This window comes from Symphalangus syndactylus, chromosome 2, assembly GCF_028878055.3.
Source record: "Symphalangus syndactylus isolate Jambi chromosome 2, NHGRI_mSymSyn1-v2.1_pri, whole genome shotgun sequence".
Lineage (NCBI taxonomy): Eukaryota > Metazoa > Chordata > Mammalia > Primates > Hylobatidae > Symphalangus > Symphalangus syndactylus.
In genome coordinates this window covers 40,509,528-40,532,970 of record NC_072424.2, presented here as the reverse complement: position 1 = coordinate 40,532,970, position 23,443 = coordinate 40,509,528, and positions in this window count along the sequence as shown.

The following is a 23,443-nucleotide window of genomic DNA, read 5'->3' as shown; positions in this document are numbered from 1 at the left end:
CAAACTGCCCCAATGCTCAGAGGCTTAAACCAATACTCATTTATTTAGCTTGCTGTGTGTCAGTTATTGAGACTGAACTCAGCTGGGAGGGTTTCCTATAACGGCTGGACTATTTCACATTCATGGGGAGGTTGGCTTGCTGTTGGCTAATCTAGGAAGCCTTTACTGGATGGCTTGGATGACTGGAATAAATGAGATGACTCAGTCCTTTACCAAGGGTCCAGCAGGCTAGGCCAGGCATATTCTCATGGCACGGCAGTGGAGCATGACAAACAAGCTCAATTTTGCAAGGAATGGAAACATACCAGCTTTTCAAGTTTCTGCTTCCAAACATGTTTGCTAACATGTCATAGCCAAAGCAAATTACATGGCCAAGTCTAGAATCAGAGTGGGCAGAACAACAAAATTATAGGATAAAGGACATAATTCAGTGAAACTATTAACTGGAGCCATGAGCTCAATCAATCTACCACTGCACCTCTGTTGCCAGGGTCTTCAGTTTTGGTGTCTTGCTCTACTTCCCACCATCTCGGTCCTCCTGAGTGAACTGCTTCTCTGGCCCTCAACCATCATGCTTTGAGTGCTCTCTGCTGCTCAGGGTCCATCTAGGCTGGGTTTGCCTTTCCAAGGACAGTGATGAAGATACTCCCAGAAGCAGTACCCTCTAAAACTCTTGAGCTGGAAACTCCTAAACCCATGGGTGTTCATCAATTGCCATTCAGTTCCAAGTCTTCTCTGTCCATGGATGTATGTCAAGGAGAAACTAGGTAGGATATCCTCTGTAGCCTCTATCCTGTGTCCATACCACTCTGGACTCTGTCCTCTGAAAGGTGTTATAGGCTGAATTGTGTCCCCCTGCCCCACCCTACAAATTCATATGTTGAAATCCTAAGCACCGGTACCTCATAATATGACTGTCTTTGGAGCAGCATTTTTAAAGAGATAAGAAAGTTAAAATGAGGTAATTAGGGTGAATCTTAATCCAGTTAAACTGGTGTCCTTATGAGAAGAGGAAGTTTGGAAACAGACAAGTATAGAGGGAAGACCATGTGAAGACACTGGAAGGAGATGGCCATCTGTAAGCTAAAGAAAGAGGCCTCAGGAGAGACTAGCTCTTCCAACACCTTGGCCACAGGCTTCTGACCTCCAGGACTGTGAGAAAATAGATTTCTGTTGATGCTTTGTTATGACACCCCTAGAAAACGAACGCTGAGGGGTAAGCTCAGTCTTGGATGTTCCACTAAAGACACTGGGACGCTTGGAAATAGTCTTCCCTTAAGCCCCAGAGCTCCAGACCCTGAGACAGGAAAGAATACAGGGAGACACCAATCTGTGTGAATATAAACCTGGTTTCTATTCTGAAGGCTGAGCACACCCTAACCTCCCTTCTTGATGCATCCCTGGACAGAGCTTACTAAATGTGGGGTAGATCCTGACCCTTGACCCCTGCTTCCCCAGACAAGGCTAAGGTTCTGTCAGTTCTGAGTCCTCTACTCTCTACTGCCTGTCCCTGCACCCTCTTCTATACCTCCCTTCTCATCCCCATCAGGCCAGTTCAAGTAGTTCCTCATTTCCCAGCAGGGAATTCTATTGCCAGGAGATTAGATCTGGGTTTTCATGAATTCAGGATGTCAAAGCCCATTCTCTTTTTCCCATCACTCTCAATAATATATACTATTCAGTCATTTTTTGGAAAAAAATTAATGTCCATATAATTTGAGAAAGAAGGGAAAGTATGTTTCATTACCAGGAAATGAATAAGAACACATTTTAAGTTCTGAGGCAGGAGATTAGCCTGTCAAAGGAAGCATCTGTTGGATGTGGAAGCATAGTTTAGGTTGCAAAGGGATGGGCTGGTGGCTGGGAGATGAGCCAGGCAGGCACTGTGCTAGCAGGTGGAAAGAGCCCTGGACCAGGAGTCAGAAGCCCCAGTCATGAACCTGCTCTGTCAATTGAGCCCTGTGCATATTGAGTATGATGCTGTGTGCCACTTTGCCAAATGCTGGGGATAGAATTGCATATGGCAGACATGGACTCTGCCCTCGTGGGGTGTCCACTCTCCCTGGGTGACACAGTTCACTCAAACCTCAGTTTCCCCATCTTTAAAGCACAAAGTTTGGGCTATGATTTCTTCTAATGTCCTTTCTTCCTCTAGCATTCCATAGGGGCTGTCCCTTGGGTATGAAGTAAGAAGAACCTAGATCATAACAGTGCAACTTTAAAAATGGAAAGGAAGGGATGAATCCAGAAACATCCTCAAGAAGGAACTGATTGACTGGCTATGGGGAAGCAGTGAATTAGAAGCAGCAAAAATGCCTGAGGTTTTTAACTGAAGGTGTCATTGTCAAGGGAAAGGAAATTAGGAAAGAAAAAAGATGAATGCTAGAACAAATTATTTCTTAGTAATTATACAAGAAGGTGGGTCAAAGCTATGTTTTCTCCAAAGAAGGAAAAATAAACTATATGAATTAAAAGATGTGTGTTCGTGTGTGTATATAGAGTTGGGGGCGGGAGATGCTCAGTGGCTATGTATGCATATGGATGAAAAAGATCCAGAGGTCCTAGTAGAAGATAAATTGACTCCACACCAGAAATGAGTACTGCTGGGAGAAGACACTGGCAATATGGAGGTACAATGAGCAGTGGGAATTGCACATACGGGGCTGTTCTCCGTGTGCCCTGGAGGTTGCAGGGCTGGAGAGGAAAACTGCCAGGTCATTTTTCCATCCCTGAGGGATTGTGAACTTGAAATGCTGTCCTTCTCCACAACACAGTTTTTCATCTTCTAAAGGAGCTGAGTGCGTGGTAACCTAGCCAAACCGTAAGTGCCCACCATTTAGTCAACTTGATAAACACTATTTTAGCACCTTCCATGTTCCAGTCAATAGGCTAGGTGCCAAAGATGCAGAGATGAATAGGAGAGGGTCTCTGTTCATAAAATTAGAGTAGGCATGGGGAGGCAGACACACAACTGACTCATGCAGGAAGCCCGTGACATAAAACAGTGTTAACGCATCATGCTGGTGAGTAATTCTGACGGCCAGACTCTCTGAGGGCCTCATGGAGGAGGTGATGTTTAAGCTGGGCCCTATGGGCAATCTGTATTGGAAGAGGTAAGCAAAATTTAGGGGCTTACAGAAGCATCATCTACAGGCCTTGGCAGGAGGAGAATGACAGAGGGTGGCATAAGGCATGGAGAACGTTCCAGGCCAAGGACATAATTAAATTTGGAGGTGGCTTGGGTGTGGAGGCTTGTGGGGAGGGATCTTCTAGCATGACCCTCGGTGTCCAAGTGCTCACATAGGACAGAAGCTCTGATTTCACTCAAAACTAAGTGGTGCCATGTCCAGAGGACAGGAGAGCTATTCTTGGTGATGGTGGGTAGTGGGTGTCAGCCCTAGGGAGAGGCAAGGGAAGAGGCAGTTACAAGCAGCAGGCGAGTGTGGGAGGCTTCGGACAGCGCAGCTGTTTGAGAAGGTGAAGCAGGCCAACACCGCAAAGGCGTGGAAGGCTCCAGAGCCTGAGGGACAGCGCGCTGATGAGCTGCTTGGGCAGTGAAGCAAGGAAAGGAGCTGGGATGGCAGCTGAAAAGACATGTGGGGTCAGAGGAGGAGGGAGGCAGTAAGCCGCCTGGGAATTCTTAGCTCCTACCTATCCTGGCCTGCCTGGGGCCTGGGGCTGGAGGTGAGGGGGCCGTGGGGCTTGCCAGAATCTGCACAGCTGGGTTGTGGGACAGCTGTATGCCCCTGAGCAGCACAGGGGCTGAGCAGACTGTAACATATACAGCCAAGCTGCAGCAGTGAGGCTAGCCAGTTGCAGCTTGCCTACCTGGCAGGTACTGACCAGGTACAGAGCCCAGACCTCACGCTGCTCCCACCGGCTGCCTCCCTGAGCGGCTGCCTCCCTTTTCCTGCCCTACTCCCTTCCTCTTCCCTCTCATTCTCCCTATCACCCTTCCTTCCATTCAACAAAATTTTCTTAGGCACTGATTATATTGGTACTAGGCTTTCTTTTGCACAGAAGCTTAGAGATCTATTAAAGAGGAAAATCTCAGACTCAGTTCCAGTCACACTTAGCCTGTCAGAGTCTTTGCAAGCCCCTGCCCACCCCACAGAGGCTGGGCAGGATGAATCTTGCCACTGCTGTCGTCTTATGCCCAGTCCCCTCATGGATGGCCTCCCAAAGGGGATTTGAGGGGGCTCTCAAGTTGTTGGGCAAAGTCTGCTCCTCAGACAAGCCCATTTTCCTCTTAGTCATAATTATCTTGCTAATGCCAATCTTACCTTCTTTGTCCCAGTTTGCTTAACTTTGATTAGTGGCCTTCTCTCAAGGCTCTGAGAGAAAGCAGGAGGGTTCATCAGGGAGGACAATAATAATAGGAGTAAGAATAGTCATGGCTACTACTTACTGAACAGTTACTAAAATGCCAGCACCGTGGTAAACAAGCCACTTAATTTAATCCTTACAATAACTCTGTAAAGCAGATATTGTTTCCCCAATTTTCAGAATGGTACACTAAGGCTCAGAGAGATTAGGTTAACTTGCCCAAGGTCACACAGCTACTCGGTAGCAGAACTCATATCTGACTCCAGGCTGACCTGATACTGAACCTGGGCTAATGAACACATTAGACTGATTCCCTTTAGTCTTTAAACAAAGAGTCATAGGTTGTCTCTCCCCAGGGATGACTCTCGACCAGATGGGCCCCTTCCCCTCAGGCCCATCTCTCCTCCTCTGTAAGTCCAGCCACCTTCAGTTCTAGCCCCATCCACATCCTTAATACATCGAGGCATAACTGTGTTACTGACATAGGGGGATCATTCACCACCAGCTTTTCAGAGAGAGGGGAGGCAAAGGTAATTTGGCAGCAAAAAGGACAGAACTCAGACTCATAGAATACCCGAGGACAAGGGCAAGGGAGGGAGTCGGTTCCATTTTTCAATCCTGGTGACTTTATTGGCAGGACAAAGTAACCAAGCGTTGCCAAGCTAGTTCATCAACCTCCTGCACTCTCCTTTATAGCAGGAGTCGAAGCTCCCGTCCTGATCCAAGTAGGTTGGTGTCCCAGGGGCAGCTGCTGGCTCCTGCTATGAGTCTGTGTCTGCCACCTTCTCTCTCTCCAAAGCCCCTAATTTCCTCCCTTGATAACCCAGAGATGAGGATGGCCATGATATGTACAGCAGTCTAACAGTTATGATACATTTTCACAGGCATCCTCTCATCTGGTATGTTGAATCCATGTCACGTTAGTAATGAGACCCTGTTCCGGTGCAAGCTTCATGGTCCTTGCAGGGCCTGGACCACATTCTGAAGTGCTGTTCCCTGCCTCCTTGCCTGGATTCACCTTATCCATCACCTTAGCTGGTTTCAACCTCAAGCCCTAGCTCATTGCCCTAATAGGTAGACTCCACAGCTACCAAGAAAGAAGTGGTGCTACCCTTATCTAAGATATGGAAAGATTGAGGCTCTGAGAGATTGTCTTGAGTGGGGTTACACAGCTACTCAGTAGAGAAGCAGAGATTCGAGCCCAGGGGTGTCTCTGCTGCACTGTGTTTTCCCTTTCTTTGCAGAGCAGTCATAGGGGCAATGATGCACAAGCAGCGTTCTGACGGTGAGGGAGGGGTGTGGGAAAGGCTTGAAAGTGGGACAGTGTGTGGCAGCAGGTCCTGCTGGAGGACAAGCAAGGCAGGGGACATGGGGGGAAGCTGGAGCCCCATTTCCACGGCCTTCTCTGCCAGGTTAATGACTTTGAACCTTGTCATAGTTTTAAGAGGAAAGTTTTAAGTTTTAAGAGGAAAATGGGTTCATCTCATCTAAGATTTAAGGTAGGTGGGATTTCTGAGGGAAATATCTGACACTTCAGTCTCTGAAGAATCAGAAAGAATTAAAGTTGAATCTAGTGGTTTTGTCCAGTGAGAATGCTGTTGGTGCTGGGGCAAATCTGAGGCTTCTTGGTCAACAGTAGGGGAGACATCATAAAATCTGTGTGTTCCAAGAGGCACTAGAAGTGGACTATGGGTGATGTGGCTCTTGCCTGGAGGAGACAGGGGGCTTGGGACTGTCTCATGGGGGCAGGGACAGGAGTTCACAGGGTTCCCAAAAGCTGAAAGAGCAAGTGTCAGGTCTTCAGGAATGAGCCATGGGGTTTGGGGAGGGCTGGGAAAGGTTACTTATAGGCCTTGGGCTCCAAGAAGGCAGACTCCAATGGAAATAGAGAAAGGGTTCCCGGAGGCAGTGCTGAGTGGGCTTCATGGAACTCAGGGAACCTGGGATCTGGTCTCGGTCTCCTACGATCTTCAGGGAAGAAGGGGAGGGAGCTCTGTCCTTCAACATTAGATCCCATGAAGGAGGAGACCCAGCAGATACCTGGGTTCATCCCTCAGAAGAGGATGTGGCTATCTCCCAGGCCAGGGCTATGCCCCTAAGGTCAGGCTCCTGGGCTTCAGCAAGGCAATCGTCAAAAAGCAGGTGGGTTCTCAGGCATGCAGCCGAAGGTGGTTTTGGATTCTCTCCAAAAGCTGACCCATGCCTGCCCGCCACCTCACCTCAAATCACAACCCCCTGGCTTTCTGTACCCAGCCACACGGGCCTACTACGGTCCCTGAACTCATCTGCTCTTCCCTGCAGGGGATTCACACAGCCTACCCTGTCTGTCCCTTTCCCTACAACCCTGCTTTAGTCACTCAGGCTGCTATAACACAATATCACAGAATGAGGGGCTTATAAACAACAGAAATTTATTTCTCACATTTCTGGAGGTGGGAAGTTCAAGATCAAGGGGCTGATAGATTTGGTGTCTAAGGGTTGCTTCCTGGTTCACAGATGGCGCCATCTTGCTGTCTCTTCAGGAGGTGGAAGGGGCGAAGAAGCTCTCTGGAGACCCTTTTATAACAGCACTAATCCCATTGATGAGGGCCCTGCCCTCATGACCTAACCACCTCTCGAAGGCCCCACCTCCAAATACCCTAAATTAGGCCTTAGGTTTCACATATGACTCCTGGGGAGACACAAACATTCAAACCTTACTTGTTCTTTCATCTTTTAGGTCTTGGCCTTGACTCACTTCCTCATGGGAGACTGACCTGACTCCCCAGGCTTCAGCCAGTCCCCTGCTTGGATCTCACAGCTTCCTGTACTTCTTTACCATAGGATCTTCTTGGTTTGCAATTTACGTGTATGTTTCATATCTGTCTCCTCGACTAGACTGTAGGCTCCTGAAGCATCAGCCTCTGAGCTTGGTTTGCTCACTAGCATCCCCTGTGCCTGGCATGTAGCAGACACTTTGTTAAGGGCCCACCTCTCCAGGGTCAGCGTTTCCCACCAAAGCACCAAGTCAGACACAAGAGTGTCCTGTACTATCACATTGGCCTCAGAGCTGTGAGTCTATGGGTCCAGGACACAGGCATCACTGGGCTGGCAGGGCCGTCACAGCCCCTGGTGAAGTGTGAAGAAGCCACAGAAGGCTTTGGGGCCATTTCAGGGCATTCTAGGGGCATTTACTCAATCGTTAAAGAGACTGATTCTTCTTAAGTGGACTTCTGTTGCAGTTGCCCTCCAAGTAACCAAAATTTTTTTTTTTGCCAATTTTCTCCTATATCCAATAAGAAGTGCTACAGGAAGTGGTGATTGTTATTAAGATTGTCCTCCTTTCCTTTGATACAAGAACCTATGAGGTAGGCAGGGCAAGTGTTATAATCCCCATTCGATAGGAGGGGAAAGTCAGACTCAGAGAAGAAAGTGACGTGCCGTGGTCACAGGTTCTTTTTTTTCCATAAGTTATTGGGGTACAGGTGGTATTTGGTTACAATTGGTTACTGAGGTACAGGTGGCATTTGTGAGGGTATTTGGAAATGGGGCCTTTGGGAGGTGGTTAGGTCACCAGTAAGTTCTTTAGTGGTGATTGGTGAGATTTTGGTGCACCCATCACCTGAGCAGTATACACTACGCCATATTTGTAGTCTTTTATCCCTTACACCCCTCCCACTCTTCCCCCCAAGTCCCCAAAGTCCACCATATCATTCTTATGCCTTTGGGTCCTCATAGCTTAGCTCCCATGTATCAGTGAGAACGTACAATGTTTGGTTTTCCATTCCTGAGCTACTTCACTTAGAATAATAGTTTCCAATCTCATCCAGGTAGCTGCAAATGCTGTTAATTCATTAATTTTTATGGCTGAGTAGTATTCCATCATATAAATATGCCACAGTTTTTTTATCCGCTCATTGATTGGTGGGCATTTGGGTTGGTTCCATGATTTTGCAATTGTGAATTTTGCTGCTATAAATGTGCATGTGTAAGTATCTTTTTCAAATAATGACTTATTTTCCTCTGGTTAGATACCCAGTAGTGGGATTGCTCGATGAAATGGTAGTTCTACTTTTAGTTCTTTAAGGAATCTCCACACTGTTTTCCATAGTGGCTATACTAGTTTACATTCCCACCAGCAGTGTAGAAGTGTTTCCTGATCACCGCATTCATACCAACATCTAGTGTTTTTTGATGTTTTGATTATGGCCATTGATATGGTTTGGCTGTGTCTTTCCCTAGTCTTGCTCTGGATTTTCCCTGGTCACAGCTTCTTAAGGGAGGCAGGTCTGTAACCTTGGTTTTCTGACTCCTTGAGTGGTTCCCTTTCCCCTTTGCCCATGGTGCCTTCACTGGAAGTGGTCATCATTGGGACATACTTCTCCCGTATCCTCAGATCCCAGCTTGCGTCCTCCTTAATGTCCAGGGCAGCTGTGTTGTTCTACAGAGGAGAGGAATGAGAGACAGGAAAAGGAACATTCCACTTGCAATCTTATGACCACCCAGATGAATTTAACATGTCAGGGGCACTGCCTGTGTGCCGGGCACAGCACTGAAGCTGTCATCCTTGTTATTCCTTTAGCCCTTCCACAATCCCATGAGCTAGAGCTGATGCAGAAAACCCATTTTGCAGATGTAGAACCTGAGGCCCAGAGAGCACCAGTGACTTGCCCAAGGTCACACCACTGGCAGCACAGCTAGGATTCAGCTTCCTGTCCCTTTGACTCCAAAACCCGAGGGCTTTCCACATCATCACGTTGCTTCTCATTACCATGTTCTCTGGGAAGAGCGCAAAAGACAGAATGCAGGTGCTGGATAATGGCTGTCTTGCCTGCGGCCGGGGTCAGCTGCTCTGAGAAATGTGAGTCAGTCCATCATCCTCTCAACAGGTTTGCAGAGGAACTGAACCAAGAGGAATTCTTCCCCAATCTGTTACCTAACTCTTCCCTGTACAGTGCCGGCTATGCCCAGGGACCAGAAAGTTTATTTAGAAGTTCCAAGAGTGTCTTCCCCCCAAAAAAGAGATATGAGCAAGCAATGGGGGCATTTGTCAGAGGTAAAAAAAAACCGGAAAAAAGAACAAAGAGAAGTCAGTGGGAATTGGGGAGAGGAAACAGGAGTCAAGGGGATGGCGGACGACAGAAAAAGACAGAATGACTCAGGAAGAGGGATGGGTGCCCTGGGGGGAGGGGTTGGGAACAGGGCTGGAATGGCGAGCAGCAATTTGTGAAGTTTACAGATAAATCTTGGTCCTTTCAGCAAAGCTTATCTGTAATGGGCTCGGCTCGCTGAGGCCCCGGCTCCTGTAGACATAAATCATTTTCTAATTTATAACATGAATAATTGATTTTGCCTCTGTAGCCTCAACAATAAATCTCCCGATCACACATGCATAAGAAAATAATAATAATGAAAGCGATCAGGATATGCTGCCATCGATTAACTGTGAGAGGGGCCACTTGACTCGCAATTCATGTTTTAAGTATTCCAGGTGGCACTGTGCCCACAAGCCATTTCTGCCCCCTGCCCCTGAGCTCAGCCTGTCACAGTAGTGGGGCAGGGCAGAGGGAGGAGAGGGCCGCGAGAGGAGGGGAAGCAAGGTCTGGCTATGACTGGCTGCCATTGGGATCAATGCAAATGCTTCTTCAATAGCTGTCATTCATTCATTTACTGAGCATCTCTTAGCTGGAAGGTCTTGGGTCTGGTGCTGTCCAAGGTAAAGTGAGACCTGGTGTTTTGCTTCAAGTTGTTTATGATCCAGTTAAAGAGCAAAACTCGGAACACATGTTTGGGTGTTCGGATGGGACTAAAGGAAAAAGAGGCTTTCACTGTTCTATTGTAGTCACCTCCAAGCCAGGGACCCTGGAGTCCTCCCTGACTCTTTCCTCTCCCTCCCCACAGGGTCCTGCAGATTCTCTCTCCCCCAGGGCCCTAGAATCCAGCCACTCTTGCCCATAGCTGCAGCCTAGTTCAGGCCTTCATCACTTTTCTCCCAGTATTGTGATGTCCTCCTATAGGGCTACCCTGCACCCCACCACCTTCCATTCTCCTGTAGCCAGAGTGACCTCTAAAACCATAGGTGGGCTTTCACACAGGCCCTTTGGTTCAAGCCTCCTGCAAACCCCAGGACTGGATAAAATTTCCCTGATAAGTACCTCTATTACCTATGACACTGCCCCTTCATATCACTCATCTCATTGGTAATTTCCTGTTCAGTGGTTTTTCTTTCTGTTGAGAATGGAGTTCAGAAAGCCTAGATCCACACCATCTTTGCTGCTGCTTCCTCAGAGCCCAGCACAGTGCCTGGCACACAGCAGATGCTCCATAAGAGCTTGTCGAATGAATAAGTCTTGCTGCCACTAGCCTCTTGTCTCTCTGGATCATCCTACATGGCGTAGTTTGTGTGTGTGTGTGTGTGTGTGTGTGTGTGTGTGTGTGTGTGTGTGTGTTTTCTAAAAATTCCACAGCCAGGTTATCTTTTGCTCAGGAATCATCACTAGTTGCCAGTGCCGTACGTGAAGCCCAAACATTCTAGCCTGGTCCTGGCTCTGGGAACCTATGCTGCTCAGTCATTCCAACTTCCTATCTCACAAGTCCTCTCAGCAGGCTCTCTGCTCACTTCCTGAAATCCTACTCGTCCTTTGAGGCTTGGCTCAAATGCCAGCTCTATATGGTACTCATTCCTTGTTTAAAACCCACTGATGCCTCCCCTTTGCTACAAGATGTAAAGGGGCATTGAAGAGTTTTGAGGAAGAGTGATTTGCCCTGATTTGGGTTTGGGCTGAGTGTTCCTAAAGCTTCATAGGGATGGATCAGGGGTGGCAGGAGCTGGAGGGAGGCAGGCCTCTTGCTCTAAACATGACCCTCACCCAGTGCCTACAAGTTTGTGGAGCCAGGGGCTTGCTCAAGGCCTCACAGTGATTCATCATCAGACTTAGAGATTTACACCCAGTTGGTGCCAAGGCTGCTGCCATTTAATCCATTCTGTTCTGCTGCTGATCTGGCCCCCGGGAGTGTGGTTTCCCAACTCCCTGGATTCCTGGCCTGAATCCCAGGGTCTCCCTCACAATGGGACCTAAAAATAGAAGCCACTTTTATAGTGTAAGGGAAAAGGCAAAGGACCCAGGCAAGGTTTAAATGGAAATGTTCCCTGGAGGGCTTTCTGGGGAACATGGGGATTGTTCCAGGAAGCTCTGAACATAAAGGACAGGCCTTCTGGCAGGGGACAAAGTGACCCTGTTTGCATTTGGGAAGGCCCAGCTCCACTTCCTTCACCTACTCACAATCTCTCTTCTTATGCCTTTCCTGGCTCTGAACCCATGCCTTGCCCAGCGCTCTGTCCACATCCCCGGGAGGGGCCTTTGTAGCCATCACAAAACATTAGAGCGAAGCATTAGAGAGAGCCAAAGAGCCATCAAATCAAAGTTAAAGAGAGGAGAAGAGGATGCGGTCACAGCAAGGGGATGGCGGGGTGAAGATGCCCAGAGTGTCTGAAGTGAACATCACCATCTCGAGCAGCCCACACGTCTTTTTGGCTGACAATCCTGGACATTCCTGCTCCCACCCACACATCACTGAAAATGCCCCAGATGGGCCCACATGCCAGGAGACCACATCACACACTCCCCAGCAGGTTCCAGTCCTGACAGCACGATCCTGGATTACTTTCCTGAACCATCATCTTCTCATATTTACAATGAAAAACTTAAAAAAATTATTTTTGAGATGGAGTCTTGCTTTGTCACCCAGGTTGGAGTGCAGTGGCACGATCTCGGCTCACTACAACCTCCACCACCCAAGTTCAAGAGATTCTCCTGCCTCAGCCTCCCCAGTAGCTGGGACTACAGGCACGCGCCATCACGCCCAGCTAATTTTGGTATTTTTAGTAAAGATGGAGTTTCACCATGTTGGCCAGGCTGGTCTGCAACTCCTGACCTCAGGTGATCTGCCTGCATCAGCATCCCAAAGTGCTGGGATTATAGGCAGAGCCACTACACCTGACCAAAAAATATTAATAGTAGCATTTAAAAATAAAGATAAACAAACAGAGGCATAACTTCACATAATAAATTACACAAATCATAAGTGTACAGCTCGCTGAATTTTTGCATACGTATGCACCTGCAGAACCATCACCCAGACCGAGATGCAAACATTGCCAGCATGCCACAGGGCTTCCTCTGACTCCCTCCTGGTCAGTACCACCCCCACCCCAGCCCCGCCCCACCAAGGGTAACCATTATTTCTTTCTTTTTTTTTTTTTTGAGATGGAGTTTCACTCTTGTTGCCCAGGCTAGAATGCAATGGCATCATCTGGACTCACTGCAACCTCTACCTCCCGGGTTCAAGCGATTCTCTTGCCTCAGCCTCCTGAGTAGCTGGGATTACAGGCAGCCGCCACCTCGTCTGGCTAATTTTTGCATTTTTAGTAGAGATGGAGTTTCACCACATTGGCCAGGCTGGTCTCGAACTTCTGAACTTAGGTGATCCATCCACCTCAGCCTCCCAAAGCTCTGAGATTACAGGCATGAGCCACTGCACCCGGCTGGTAACCACTATTTCTGATTTGGTTGATGTATTTCTGAAATTTCATGAAATCATATCACGTATGCTCTTTGGTGTCTGGATTCTTTCCCTCACAGGGTTTTGTAGGGATCAAATGAAATAGTCCATACTAAAACACCTAGCGCAGGACCTGGGACACAGTAGAAACTTGGTGAATATTTAAGGAGGTATGGAGTGGTTTGAATGAGAAAGACCTGGCTTCCAAACCAGCTCTCTGACTTGCCAGCTGTGTGACATTCTGAGCCTCAATCTTCCTATCTGTAAAACGGGATAATTGCTACCTCATGGGGTTGTCATGGGGATTAAATGAGAAGAAGAAGATATAGCCCCTGGCAATAAGTGCTCAGTAAATGTTCATTCTGTGCCCCTCCCAATAATGGGGCTGAGGAAAAGACCCCAAACTTTGTCCTAGAGAGCCAGTTACTTTGCTATATTCCAGCGGTTTTCAAATTGCATCTCCTGGAGCCGCGGGATTCTGGTCCTGAATCAGAGGCTGAGAGGAAGAGGCAAATAACAGAAGAAAGAGAAAGCTTTGCAGATGGGATCTGAGTTCTTCCCCCAGGTCAACCAGAGCAGCTCTGCCTTCATCCTTTTGGTAAGTTGTTCGGCGAGGGGCGGTGGTGGTGGGCACTTGCAAAAAGAGTTCTGCTTCTAAAAATAATTTGAAAACCACCATTCCATTCCATAACCACAGAGTGTTGCCCAACAGGCCAATCAGATATTTCATAAGGAGGAAAACAAGTGAAAATAGACCCATGTTAATTGGTTAGAACTTCCTGAAAACCTCTCCAGACAAATGCCCTACGCTTCAGGCCAAGGACATCATAAGATGCATCAAATGAATGAAACAGTTTTTTCTTTTCTTTTTAACTTTGCTCAAGTTATAAATTGCTTTTTAGGGACATCTACATTTCTATTTATTTAATGAACTGTAATACAGGAATAAAGGAAATTTTAAAAGAAAACCTTTCAAGATTCTATCACTTTAATGTGGCAACTATGAAACTCATTTTTTAAAAAAGCCATAGTTGATGTCTGTACTATTTGTCTGCCAACCATGCATTTGTCTCTCCCCTGGCACCAGAACCTCATTTCTTCCTCTGTGGAGCCACCCCTTTCCTACTCTTGGTACGTGTCAGGTCAATCTGGTTCCAAGAACGCATAGGTGTGCACCTGCGTGATTTAACTGTGGATGTTCAATCTGGTTCCAAGAATGCATACGATGCCTGAAACAAGATTTAACTGTGGATGTTTCAGTCACTGAGCCAATAAGTTTTTTTTTTTTTATCTTTAAGCCAGTTTGAGTTGGATTTCTCTCACCTTCTGCCATAAAAGTTCTGCTTAATTTACAAGTAGATCAAAGCTTCATCATGTAAGTGCATTTCCCTTCAAAGTTGTCACCTTGGGAAGCAACACTTATTTCAAATGACCCAGTCCTGGTCACTCAGAGTATTCCATCTCTTTGGCCATAGTGATTGCTCAGGGAAAGGCATTGCACCAGCCAGGCCAATGAGATTCTATTGCAGAACTTTTTTTTTTTTTTGAGATAGTCTCACTCTGTCGCCCAGGCTGGAGTGCAGTGGCCCGATCTCAGCTCACTGCAATCTCCACCTCCTGGGTTCATGCCATTTTCCTGCCTCAGCCTCCCAAGTAGCTGGGACTACAGGCACCCACCACCATGCCTGGCTAATTTTTTTGTATTTTTAGTAGAGACAGGGCTTCACCACGTTAGCCAGGATGGTCTCAATCTCCTGACCTCGTGATCCGCCCGCCTCAGCCTCCCAAAGTGCTGGGATTACAGGTGTGAGCCACCGCGCCCAGCCCCTGTATCGCAGAACTTCTGTTGAAATTGGTGGGAAAGTGGAATTCTCTTTCCATCGGATTTGAAGATTGAGTGGCTGGGGCCATCATGTTCAGAGGGCCTGCTTGAGAGTGAAAAGAAAGCACAGGGAAACAGCTAAGAGACTAAGAACCGCTAGGTCCTGATCACATTATTTTAGCTCCTGGGTCTAGCCATGCCTGAAACAAAATTTAACTGCAGATGTTTCAGTCACTGAACCAATAAATTATTATTTTTTTTTATCTTTAAGCTAGTTTGAGTTGGATTTCTCTCACCTTCCACCAAAAAAGTTCTGCTTAATTTACAAGTAGATCAAAGCTACATCGTGTAAGTTCATTTCCCTTCAAAGTTGTCACCTTGGGAAGCAACACTTATTTCAAAGTATTTTTTAGAACTCCTCACTGAGATAACCCTTGGTACCAATTTAACAATAAAGTCATCTGCTTACTTTGTATCATTGAGAGGGAGGAAAGGATTACAGATGCTCCTCAACTTACAATGGAGTTACATCTGGATAAACCTATTGTAAATTGAAAATACTGTAATTTGAAAATTAATGTAATACGCATAACCTATGGAACATCATAGCTTAGCCTAGCCTACAACATGCTCAAAACACTTACATTAGCCTAAAGTTGGGCAAAGTCATCTAACACAAATTCTGTCCTATGATAAAGTGTTGAATATCTCATGTACTTTATTGAACACAGTACACTGTAGAGTATTAATTGTTTAACTTGTGACTGCATACCTGGCTGGGGGCCCAGCATCACAATTGGGTATCATACCACATATTGTTAGCCTGGGAAAAAGTCAGACTTCAAAATTTGAAGTTCAGTTTCTACTAAACGCATACCACTTTTGTACCACTACAAAGTCAAAAAACCGTAAGTTAAACCGTGATAAACTGGGGACCATCTGTAATCTGTATGATTGCTTAGATTGTTCATCAGACTTAACTCTGACCATGTCTCAAAATCAAATCTACTCACCGAGGATGGAGACTTGCTGGCCAGGATGCCAGCTGAGAATGAGTTGCATCTTTGAATTGCTGTTTTGCTTTTCAAGGTGAATGGGAGAAAATTAATTTGCATAGGTGAATTGTAGTATGAAAGATCAACCTTATTGTTTTTGGTCATACTTCAAAACAACAACAACAAAACAGCAGTGCTTCTTCCCCTGGCCTCCTTTGCTCAGAGAAACATATGGATTTCATCTCTGTCTTGTCTCAATGAGAGGACTCATATTCCCATTTCACAAATAAGAAAATCAAGGCAAACTTGAGTTTTTTTTAGTGAAGCCACATATGTACTGGAATCCAGAATACTAAATTGAATCACTGAATAAAGAGAGCAGCCAGGAGGTCAGGCCGGAGGATGAATCTTGGGATCTGAATAGTGACATACAGGGCCAACAGGAAGCAAGATGAAAGGGGAGAGAGGACCAAGCAAAGGCAGTTACTAGCCAGGAGCAGGCTGAGACCAGCTAAGTCCAGAAGACACACCTAGCAGAGGGGTGAGGACGTGGCTCTGCTGGGATCTCCTTCTCCAGTTGGCAATGGGTTGTGAGTTGGTCCCAGGTGCATAGCCTGTGCTCCCTGCAGCATCCTTATCAGGGTGTGCCTGAACCTGAGGAGCAACCTAGGAGGGCTTCCAAGACTCCTGGCTCCAAGATCTGCTCAAGAAGAGGTGTCTCACCCTGCGGAGAGGTTTACTGCAGCCAGGCAATTTAATCCTCCCAAGCATTTGGGCAGGCCCTGGAGATAATAAAGAAAGAAGGTAACAGAGTGGATCTGCAAAGCCTTTAATACACAGCATTAAAGGGTAATGGGAAAATCAATGGGACTATACAACAGGGTCACCCCAACTGCCAGCAGTGCTGTCATTAATGGGACAGTTGGTGTTCCAGCTACTGCAAGGCTGCTGGGCAGGACCCTAGCACTGGGGACCCAACCTGGCCTCTTCAGAGCTCAAATGGCTTCATGGACTCTGGGGCTTCCTACTTGGACAGGAGCACAAGCGGTTGGCCTTCTTCTCTCCCTTGGGTACACCTCACTCTCCTAACTGTGGCCAAGTGGCTTAGTAACAGCTACCATTTATTGATCACTTTCTATGGGCCAGCTCTAGGCTGAGAGCTCTCTGAATTGTTGCACTTAATCCTTACAACAACTCTATAAATTAGTTACTATTACTGTAGTTTCCATTTAACATGTAAGTAAAGTGAGGTCCAGGGAGACATGTGTGCCCTTGATCATTGGCTAGGAGAGAGAGTGGATGGATTCATTCAGATCATAGAATGTGGAGAAGCTGGGAAGGATCTCACGGCACATCTGGCCTGACCCCTCAGGACAGAGAAGTGGAGTGACTTGCCCCGGATCATAGAGCTGTACAGTAGAAAATGTGAGATTATAAAGCAGGTGTTTTACCTTTAAGTCCTGTGTTCTTTGTCCCCATTATATCATCCTATCATTTCCATCCACAAAGCACACACTCCACTGGCTTTGGACTTCAGAGTCATTCATTGTAATTAAAGGGGTGGTCATTTAGGAATTGTTTCAATTCAATGCAAAGTTACTAAAGCCACTCACTGTGTTCTGGGAGAGTAGGTGTTGAAGTGCAGGAAGGTCTGGTATTATTCTTAAACACCTACAGCATCTGGCTGGGGAGAGAAAAACCACACAGACCTGAAACAACCTTAGAATAATTCCAAGACAACAAATAAATAAGTGTGAGAGTGTGTGATGCCAACCGTGTACACTGAGCATCAGGGAATTAAAAGGAAAGGAAGGCAGGCTCAGCTCAAGCAGGCTTTGTGGAGGCAGAGTGTGGACCTGAGTTGGTAAAGGAATAAAGGGCTGGGATTAGAGAAAATTAGAGAGAACGGCTTGTCTGATGGCAGAAACCACATAGGCCAAGGCCCCGTGGCTAGAAAGAACATAGTATATCATGTTGGACCTCCAGGAAAGAATTTATTCTGCAGAAGGAGAGAGGCAAGGGCTGGCGAGGCTAGAGTTTCAGACTCAGTGTGCAAGGCAAGGCTGAGCCAATATAGGTGGTTAAGCAGGGGCAGCAAAGTGACAGCAATGGGTTTAAGAAGACGTCACTGACGGTAGATACCCCAGAATATTGGAGGTTGGGGGACTGAATTCTAGGTAGGAAAGTAATGAGGGAAATCTAGGCATGAGTAGTGGTGGCAGTGGGGGCTGGTGTGGAGGCCAGAAAGTAATCAAGAGGTGACGCCCAGAGGCTGCAATGAAGAGGGCACCAGGGTTTGGCATAAGGGCTGAAGGAGAGAAGGTGTCCAATTTTTTTTGTCTTTTTTTCAAGACAGTCTCACTCTGTCACCCAGGCTGAAGTGCAGTGGTGCAATCTTGGCTCACTGCAACCTCTGCCTCCTGGATTCAAGTGATTTTCCTGCCTCAGCCTCCCGAGTAGCTGGGACTACAGGCGTGTGCCACCATGCCGGCTAATTTTTGTATTTTTTTAATAGAGAAGGGGTTTTGCCATGCTGGCCAGGCTGGTCTCAATATCCTGACCTCAGGCGATCCGCCTGCCTCAGCCTCCCAAAGTGCTGGGATTATAAGTGTGAGCTACTGGGCCCAGTGTGAGAAGGCATCAAATGGAATCATGTACAAGGACAGGGAGTATGGTGGCAAAGTGGGTAATTTTCTGAGTTGAGTTTGTGAGTGAGGTGTGGAAGAGAGAGAGTTTTTTCTAAGGAGGGATAGCAGGACTAGACACAAGAAGGCCTGGGGGAAAGTGAAACAATTGGGGGCAATGGCCATTTTCTCTTGGGGACCATTTTCCTTTGGACATCTTATGGGAAAAAGAAGTTTCCATAAAATGGAACAAATGTCTCCTCTCCTTTTGCCTCCCTCCAGTGTGCTTGTCTTCTGAGCAGTGTGGAGTGGGGTCAGCAGCATGGGCTTGGGAGATTGTCAGCTCAGATCTCAGTCCCAGCTCTGCTGCTACTGGCCTGGAGTCCCTGGACACGTCACATAAAGGCAATGAAGGGGACAATAAAATCGACCTCACAGCACCGGCAGGAGAGGAAATGAGAGGCATGTAAAGTGCCTACCGGGGTTCCTTGTACTCATATGTTAGCTGCTGTTATTACAAAACCACTTTAACCCAGCATATGGTTCAAGTTTCCAAACCACCGAAATGGCTCAGGACTTACTCATACGGATGTTGAAAAACAAAGGGGAGTTGGGGAAAGGGCTATTGGATGGGGTTAGCTGGAGACTCTGAGGCAGTGACCTGTCCAGCCTCACCGCTGTCTTTCTTGGAGTGGCCAACAGCCTCCTGCCTGGGGCTCCTGGGGTACTAGTGGAAACTGCAATGCTTTGGGCTCTTTGCTTAGGGTGGGGTTTGGAACTCTGTTTTTAGTAAGCTCCACAGGTGATTCTATTGCAAACCGAAGTCTGAGAACCACATTTTTTCTGCTGACACCAATCTCCTTGGCAAGATCTCCGGCCTATGTGGTCATCGTCAAGGTGACAAGGGGCTCCCCTCCGGGGCCAGCTCATCCATCTCTTTGGACCAGGTTTCCTGTTAGTAAGGTCCCTTCCAGCCCCATGACCAACTCAGGGAAATGAGGAGTCAGAGAAGGAAGAAAAGAACAGCGGGAGAGGAATCTGACAGCAGAGCAGAGAAGGAAACTGAGGAAACAGGCAAAGACCTGGATCACTTTGCGGCTGGAGGGGCAGGCAGTGCACCGCCAGGGCGAGGAAGAGCTGGAGCTGCCTGTACCACAGTCCAGTTGCGCAGCGTTATTAAAAGGAAGAAGAATGAGCCTCTGTATCCCGGCAAAGCAGGGCAAGAGTCATCAGCAGATGTTATTAAAATCCTTTCCTCACCGGTGAAAGACGCTTATCGCTCTTCATCAGCAAAGCTGTCTTTTTGAAAAGGAAAATCAACTTAACAGGTGGGGACTGTCCTTTTGCTCCTCCCATGAAAGAGACCAAGGCTGCCACCCATCAGCCCCCAAACCAGTGTGGGGCTCACGGAGCTCCCCCAAAATGGTAGGTGGGAAACCGTGGGCACTTGGCACTCTGTGCATGAGGGACCTCTCCCCTGCCACAGGGGATGTCTGGATGCTGTGGGTACCAGTGATGACTGACTGCTGCAGAGGGGCTTTGGACCCCTCAAGAAGAAGCCATGGGGGCACAGCCTGCTCGCCAGTGTCCTTGCACCAGCTCTGGCCTCCTCCCTTCTGTCCTGCGTCCCACCAGACTCATCCCGCCTGAGCATGTCACCCCCGTGCGACAAACGCTTGGAGATCACTCACTGCAGCAAGAACACATTCACACACTTCAGCCCAGAGCTCAAGGCCCTTCCCAGACTGGCCGCAAATGCCCCTCCAGCCTGCTTCCCCACCCCCTGTCAGGCTGCAGGCTGGAGCATCACTGCTCTTCTCTAAACCCCAGTGCCCTTGCCTGCCTCCCTGCTTTGCCCAAGGCAGTTGCTCTGCCTGCAGCGCCTCGCCCCTCTTCTCTGCCAGGTGATCCATTTAATGGCCCAGCTCAAATGTCTCCTCCTCAGGGAAGCCCTCTCTGACCTCTCCAGGCAGAACTAATTACTCCCTCCACCGGTTCCCACAGCAAGCATGCTACTGTTTTAACAATGACCACACTATATTCTGGTTGGGCGTAATCCTTTGTTTCTGTCTTGTTTCCCCTCATCACAGGGAGTTCTGGCAGGAAGAGGGCTGTCTCCTGCTCCTCTGTATCCCCCACAGAACTAAGCACAGTTGTTAATAAAAATAATAGCTAGCATGTACTGAGGGCTTACTCAGCACTCTGGGAGACCTTCATTCACATTATTTTATGTTATCCTCGGAACAATTCTTCCAGGTTATTAGGCCTGTTTCACAGATGAAGAAACTGAAGTTTTAGAAGTGAAGTGACCTGTACAGGGACACACAGCTAGTATGTGGCAGAACAGGGACTAGAAACCAGAACTGTCTGAGCTCAGTAAAGGTTTGTTGACTGAAGGAATGAACCTCTACTCCCACCCCACCTCTGGTGCCAGCCGCCCTCAGGCAGACCAGCAGAAGGGCCTGTGGTGGTGTTTAGCTCCTGAGCCAGTGCTGCCAATCCATCCCATCCCTGTCTCTGTGACTCAGGCTTTCTCTGCTTCCAGGGTATCGCACTTTTGTCTCTTTTCTCCTGGGCATGGCCAGGAAGCCCTAGAGAAAGGTCTCTGCCACCTTCCCCAACTAGCCCCCATGACCCCACCACTCTTACTCTCCCCAGGACAGCAACCCCTTCTAGGCATTCCCTCCCCAGGGCCCCTCCGCAGCTCCTGCCGTGCGGTCAGCATTCCAGTTTCTCTGTTCCCAGCATCTCGGTCCCGGTGTGCCTCCAGCCTCTGGTTAAGACCTGGAAAACATTCACAGGACTGTGTTTCAGACAGAGCCCTGGGCAGTTGTCATCCCTTCTCCTTTCACTGGGGAATGCAGGAATAGCTCCTCTCTTCCTAAGCCCCAGTTTTCAAGACCAACTTCAATTTTACAAGCTTGTAAGCTTCCTGATAATAGCAGCTGAGTTTTTTCAACTCTGCAGGCCCCACAATCCATCGCCAAGAGCCATGCACCTAGGTAGATGCCCAGTAATTGGCGAATGAATGACTTCCTGGAAAACACCAAGAACATTCTGTGAATACTTCCTCGAACATAACACTTCCCATCTTGATATACTCCATCCCTGCATCAATCTTCTTTTTTTTTTTTTTTGAGATGGAGTCTCACTCTGTTGCCTAGGTTGGAGTGCAGTGGTGCAGTGGCGCAATCTTGGCTCACTGCAACCTCCACCTCCTGGGCTCAAGTGATTCTCCTGTCTCAGCGTCCTGAGTAGCCGGGATTACAGGCACGTGCCACCATGCCTGGCTAATTTTTGTATTTTTAGTAGAGACAGGGTTTCGCCATGTTGGCCAGGCTGGTATCGAACTCCTGACCTCGTGATCTGCCCACCTCAGCCTCCCAAAGTGCTGGGATTACAGGCATGAGCCACTGCTCCCGGCCTGCATCAATCTTCTTTTCCTTCCCTCTGGTTCTAGAAAGGATGGTAATGTATCTCTCGTCTCTAAACCTGATCCCTCCCATCTCTGCTGATCTCACCCCTTTAGGCAGCAACTCTCCAGTGCTCTAATGCACCAAACCCTGGAGCAGGTCACCAGGCCCCGATGACCTCCCATCCCTGTGTTCCCAGGGCCCTAGCATACTGGATGGACCCTGCTTTAAAAGACTAAGAGAATCCATCTCATTTCTACACTCTTTAACAAAAGGTAGCAACACAAGCCATGTGCTAGGACCTGCAATAGAGAGAGAATGTGGTTCAGGGACTCAGTCTGTGGCAAGAAAAATCATACTGTCTGTTTTATTCACTGTTGGCTCCTTCGTGTCTGGAACAGTGCCCGGTACATAGTAGGAGTTCCATAAGTATTTGTTGGGTGGAAAAATGACTGAATGGCCATTGTATTTACTTTTCTGCTCATTCCAGACATAGTTATCTAATATTACTATTTTTCAACCTCTTTTACTCCAGGGACTTCTATGCACCCTCTCCCTCAACTCCCCCTCAATTTGTTCTCATAATCCCCATGACCCCCAGTTTTATAACACCACTGTCAGGAGCCCAAAGCTGCCATTCATTCATTTCCATTAGCATGACTCTTACATACCTTGGGGTCTTCAGTCTCTCCCCTTCTCCTAATTTCCAGGGTTCCATTCTGCCTCTGCTGGCCTCCTTACAAAGCCTGCAACATCATAAGCCATTTCAGCAAAGAGCTTGATCATCTTTTGGTGACCCCTGCATTCATGACTCACTACCTTACCTGTCTTTGGCTCTGCATGTCCCCCAGTTTCCCTTTCTTTCTATGGAAAGAGAGATTGCCCAAGAGTCCTGCACATCAGCATTACTAGAAATGCATGCAGACCAGCTTCAGCTGCTTGTCAACGCTTTTAAAAATGAGTAAACAATTTTCTAAAGGGGAAAAAATCTCTTCACCTCCTCACACCAACTATTTGCATAATTCAGTGACCTTTTATAAACCGTGCCATTGTACAAGCATCATTTTCAAGGGTGGAAATCAACTATTCATCCCATTTCATAATCTACCTCATTCACCTAACATTTTTCTGTATAAACTTTCTCATGTGTTGACAGAGTACTCGTATTTATCATTTGTAATGGCTATATAATATTCCATCATATTAATGTTTCATAGTTTGCTTAATAATTCCCCATTTGTGGAGCATTTGGGTGTTTTCCAGGATTTTCTTATTATGAACAGGGCAGCAATAAACATCTTTTCACAAATAGCTTATATTTCCTTTTCAGTTATTTCCCTGGTATATATTCCCAGAAGAGGGATTATTAGGTCAAAGACTAGAGACGCTTTTATGGCTTTTGTTGTGAGGTGACAGACTGCTCTCCAAAAGACTGTACTAATTTGCAATTCTCTCGTCTTTTTATTCATGCTTTGTAGCCTCCTAACGAATTCCCCCAGGGGTTGTTCCAAATCTTCTGGGCCTGCCTGGGGCATCAAGCCACTCTCACCCTTCAGAGGTGATTTTACTGGGAAAGTTACACGCATGTCCCTGAGTTTCCTCAACTTCCTTCCACATCGACGTTTCTATTTTTACCTGGGCTTCCCTCCTAGGCTGATCTCTGAAGAAGAGGTGTCTGATTTCCTCTCCAAACACACCTCCCTGCCTACATATTTGACCTCG